Here is a 6,000-nt window from a genome sequence, read left to right as displayed (position 1 = left end):
CGGATAACGCCATTCAGGTAGTACTGTGTAAATTTTTTCAACAACGCAACCACAACACGTGGTTAACCATATTAAAGTGTCTAAAAATTCGCAGGTTTCATGAGAACTTCATTTTATGACCAATTTAATTGTTTTGTCTTTTCTATACCATATTTTCCATTGTCTTTTAGATAACGTTTAAATGCAATTTCAGTAGGAGAATAACCCTGTAATGATATTATTTCTTTTTCTACCATAGGTGAAAAACCTCCCACTTGATCTTGATATTCTGGCTTCATAATAATTTGACAATGAACTAAAACGCTAGCTGAAAGTCCGTTTAAATTAACGGACTTTCAGTCCGTTAATTTAAACGGACTTTCAGCTATGATATTTTTGAATAACATCGTCTAAAGTACTGCATTGTAAATCAAAAAATATTTCATATGGAAAGGTAAAGGTTTTAATTGAGCTCCACCATATTGCCCATTTTCGTCCTTAAAAAATAAAAAACCTCCTAATAAACTATTGCTTAATTTCAGTTCTTTTATTTTAAGTTCAAAGTAATCTGTATCGATGGCGTATTTTTGTGAACCTTTGGTCGACATACCTCCTCGAATACTCTTTTCAATCATTTTTTGATGTTCGTTGGTCGGAGGAAATTGAATAGGAATTAAATTTGTTGCAGAATTTAATTTGCTTGTATAAGTAAAAATGCTAACATGATTGAGAATATGAAATTTTGTAAATTTAAATGTTCTTTCATCGAAATCAATCATAACAGAACCTAATACTACTGTATCTAGTACAGTATAAATATGTTATAAAGATTTTAAAGTTTTTAAATTTAAAAAGTTCCACAATTTTTGAACGCCTTCATAAGCTTCTTTAATTTTTTTAATTTCTTCTTTTATATTATATTAAATAATTTCATAGGTAGAATTGCTTTATATTCAATGTTTAAAAGTTCGTCTGTTATTTGCGAGTAAGGAAATAATGTTTTTTTAATAAAACAATTATCTAACTCTTGATTTTCGGTTAAATTATTAATTTCAGGATGAAAAGGGCGTAAATAATGCAACTTGGTGTTGAAAATTAGATTTTGAGCTTTTTGTGATAACATACTACTGGCTTGTTCTAATGAGCAACTTAAAATTTTCAAGCTGTCCACAATTTTAATATGTAAACCAATACAGATAATATTAACTTTGCTCACATTTTTAGATATAAAAAAAACATCTACCATGCTGCTATATTTTATAAAAGCGTTAAAAGACGACTTTTCAAATTTGTCCAAATGACCTTATAAAGGGATATCTAATATTTCTTTTAAAAATTCTACAATCATAATATGGTTTTCAAAAGAAGCGTTGTGAGCAAAAATAGGACAAAATAAATGTTGACTATATCTTCCTTATTTTTTGTTGCAATTAAATGCGTTTAGTAAAACATTGCATTTATTTAAAACTTTTTCTATATTTTTGCCATCTTACATAAAATCTAATAATATGAATTTCTTTTCAAATTGTTTATTAAAAGAAATCAACATGCAGTGATACCATAATTCGTAGACAGGTTGCTTCATTCTTCTCATAAGAAACAAAAAATATATGTTATCACTATTTTGACTGCATACTTCATTGACACAATTGCGAAATATTTTGATTAAAAAGTATGGATTCTCTAACAACTCAATATTGTCTTGATCAAAGTATATTTTGAGTTGATTTTCGGTCATGATAAGTAAAGTCAATTGTTTCATATATTCAACAAGATCTCTACTGTTTATTCTTACATAATCACTTAACAAACCGTTAGTGGCACGTAGGTATTCAAATTTTTCTCACCATCTACAACAAACTTAATACAAACTTGATACTTTAAATAAATCTTGTTTTAATTTTTCCGAATCATTATTGATTAAATAATTTTGTACATTCAAAGGCAGCATAAACAATTCTAAATGAGCTACTCTTTGAAACATCATATTAAGAACTTGAATTCGTTTGTCATTATAAATACGAAATTCGTTATGATTAAATCTTTCAATTTCTTAAGGAGTCATGCAAGAAAATTTATTTTTATAAATTTCAGATTGACGAACTTTATCTACTGAATATCTACAAATAGAACATTAAGGATTTTATTCTTGCCGTATTAAACTTTTTTCTTCTAATGATATATTTAAATTATAAAAACGAGGTAAACATATTTCATAAGCAAATCGAACTAAAGTATCTGCTAAAGCTATTAAATCATAAACTCTAAAATCCATTGTTAATTTTCTATATTTTCACAAGCAGAATTTAATTTTTCCCACAATATACGTCTATGTGTTTTGTAAAGTAAAGAAATTCCTGGTTGAAAACATGGAGGTAAACACGTTAAAGGATTTCTTTCTAAACTTTTAATTGTGTTTTCATAATAAAAAATCCATTGTGTGATAACGTGTCCTTGTTCATCCAAACCAAAACATTGTCTTGCTAATTTTTCATGAATACATAAAATTATGATACTGTGACAATGATAACTCAACTCAGATAAAGGTTTGACTTTAGAAGTAGCATTTTCTTTTCACTTTGTAATACTAGTTTCACAATCAAACGTCATTAAAAAAGGAAATAGGTTTCTACTTGCACACATGAATGCTTTTTGCGGATAATGACTAATACAATCGCTGTAAGTAAATTTATACGCTTTATAATTACCTTCGCATTCATGTAAGTCTGTCGTAAATTTTTGACCACATTCTAAACACTGAAAAAGAGCACGTGTCTTGTTTGCAGAAAAATGTACAGTAGAAAATTTTTTATTCAACATGCTTATAGCATGAAAAGAATTGTGTTTTTGAAAAATACAAACTTTTATTGTGTTGTTTGTTTTTCTCCGTTCATTAGCTTTATTTCTTTCCTCGTCATTACTAAAAACTCTTTGAGAATCTTGATCGTCTTTGGTAATGTTTGCGCTTTCATATACCGCTTTTAATAATTCTGTAAGAGTTCTTTATTATTGTGATTTTAATTTAGAATGCAATAAACGAATTTTGGTATTATTTTTGTAAACGGCAAAAGTTTCAATGTTAATACGATCAAAAATATTTTCCTAAGCAAAACAGTGACACAAATCAATCAAAGAAAGACCTTTTTGTAAATTTTGCCATTGCGTTGTAGAATGAGGTCTATACCATTCTCCAAACCATTCGTCTGCATCACTTTCTTTGATCGATTTTTGCTTTTTTTTTATAAGAAATTAATTTTCGTTTTTTTTCGTAGTATGTTTTATTATGTTTTTTCTCTTTTTGAATTTGTTCATCTGTCATGAGCATTTTTCTTTTATAACCTGACAATTTGAAATTTCGTGATTTCATCATTGATTTTTTTGTTAAATTAAATAGAGATTTGATTTTGATATTGGATAATCGTATCAACCTACATCCGCTATCGTTTTTCTGAAATATTAAAAACTCCACGAAGATTGGCATCTTGAATAAAACGTAAATTAGTGGCTCCTTCTAAAGGTTTTATAAAATAAACAACGTTTCATTATTTTACAATAACCATCTTAATAAATTTGCAACATAAAGTAACATTATTATTAGCAAGTAAAAATTTTTGAAACAAGTCAGCAAAATGAGTACTGTTTTTCATTTGCATTTCAAACCCTTCTAATGTTTTTTGTTCTACGTGAAAAACAATTTCATCTGGATTTTAAAGTTCTGAATGAACTCGTGATTCTTCAATCATATCTTTATCTTTATTATCATCTTTGATGTAAAAAAAATGTTCTGTGTATATTGTGTTGTTACTAAATTTACTTTCCTCAGTTTGATATTCAAACTTCCTTTTTTTATTATATCTGAAAAAAAAAAATTACATGCATTTTTTATAAAATTCCAAAACATCCGAATGAACAGTTATACTTTTTAATATTTGTCGTAATTTTGATTTATCATTAAGAATAATAAAAATATCATTAATATTACAAACTCGTGATAAAGTAACATAATAAAGACTATTATTAAAAGCCTTTGAATTAAAATTATTAACTGCTTTATTCATTGTACTTCCTTGTGCTTTATGCACAGTAAAACAAAAAAGCTAACTTTAAAGGAAATCCCAATCTTGAACCTAAAACAGCGTGAGAGCAATCTAAAATGTCTTCTTTTGCAAATTCAATTTTGACTTCTTTTCCATTCATACTAACCCAAACAGCATTACTTTCTAATAAAGTGACTGTGGCCACACACTACCATTACACAAACCTTCTTCAACATTGATATTTCTCACAAGCATAACAACTGCACTAATTTTAAGATAAACAGCTGCTGGAATTTGAAATGAATATTGTATGTTTGGATTTTTAATGACATCTTTTGCATAAAATCAGCGTCCTTCATACTTTATATTATCCAATTTTTTATTATTATAAATATCAACTTCTAAACTTCTAAAAAACAATCTCGTATATTTATAGTTGATATTTTCATCGTTTTCAAAACAACGAGTCATAAAATAATCAATAGTTTGGTCTAAAACTTGTCCAAAACGTATTTCGTTTAAAGCTCCAAAAAATTGCGCATCTTCTTTTTGTCTAAAATATTCAGTTAAAACAAGAACTTGTGTCATCTATTGTTGCCATATTTTGGATTTAAAAACAAATTCACCTTCTACAGGTGGTAATTGAAAAAAATCTCCACAAGCAATAACTTGTATACCTCCAAATAGTTTATCATAACATTGTTTATATTCACAAGCGATTAAATGTAATAAATCAAATGTTTGAGCGTTAATCATTGAAATTTCATCGATAATTAAAGCATCAGTTTCCAACCAAGTTTTTTTAATGTCGGGATGCATATGTCGCCTAAAATATTCTAAACTTTTAACACCTGTTTCTATACCAGCAAAAGCATGTATAGTTACACCATTCAATAAATGAGCTGCTTTTCCTGTACTCGCTGTGATATATATTGTTATATAGGTTTGTATACTTTGAGCAATTTCTTTTACTATATAACTTTTCCACAACCAGCACCTCCAGTAATAAAAAAATTAATTCCTTCATCAAGCCATTGAAGAGCTTTTTGTTGTTGTAAAGATAACATTTTATTGTTTGCTGAAAAAAAACTTACTTTGAATATAAATACGTTACAGCATATTTTACAAAAAAACGTTATAAAAATAATGTTCGCATCAATTTTTTTTTTCAGTTTACATGAAAAATTGTCTTTATGTCCATTAACAAGCAATAAAAACTTTACGGCTAACATTTCATCCTCTTTCAATACGTTTTTCTGTTCATTTATTAATAACTTTAGCAACTTTTTGTTGTTATCATTTTCTCTTATTTTATTCATCTAAAAAAAACTACATATAATTAACTTGTTCAAAACATTTTTCACAATATATAAACAAACAACTTTGCTTCCAAATTTCAGAATATTTAAATTCATAACATTCTTCAATTTCATATAAATAATGTTTACAACTTTCAATTACTAGACGTTTTTCTTTCACATGCATTAAAAAATCTTCTCTAGATAAATTTTTATAAAAATAATAAAAACTTTCAAAATTCAAATTCAAATAAACATGATGATGTATTTTAATATATTGAAACACCATTATAAATACAATAGAGGTATTCTTCGAACTTCTTCAATAAAAAATTGATCCCATTCGTAATTCAAAAAACGTAATCTACATGATTCACATTAAGTTTGTGTTGAAGTAACCGCGTGTTGTCTAATTTTTTCAAAAGTCTCCAGATGATTTTGATTGTATTTATATATGTCTTCAATCAATAAATCTAAATCATTTTCTGTTAGTTCCATTTTTTTATTATGTAATCTAAAAAAATAAACCTACTCTAAAATAAATATTAGTTTAATTTTTATTCGTTGTTTCCATTTGATATTTCTTCACGAGATCATTGTCATATATATATTTTTTTAGTTTTATAAATATTTCTCGACAAGTGCCGCATGCTTCGAAATCACAAAGTTCTTGATAAGTGTCACAT

This window comes from Hydra vulgaris, chromosome 02, assembly GCF_038396675.1.
Source record: "Hydra vulgaris chromosome 02, alternate assembly HydraT2T_AEP".
Taxonomy (NCBI): Eukaryota; Metazoa; Cnidaria; class Hydrozoa; order Anthoathecata; family Hydridae; genus Hydra; species Hydra vulgaris.
This window is presented reverse-complemented; position numbering follows the sequence as displayed.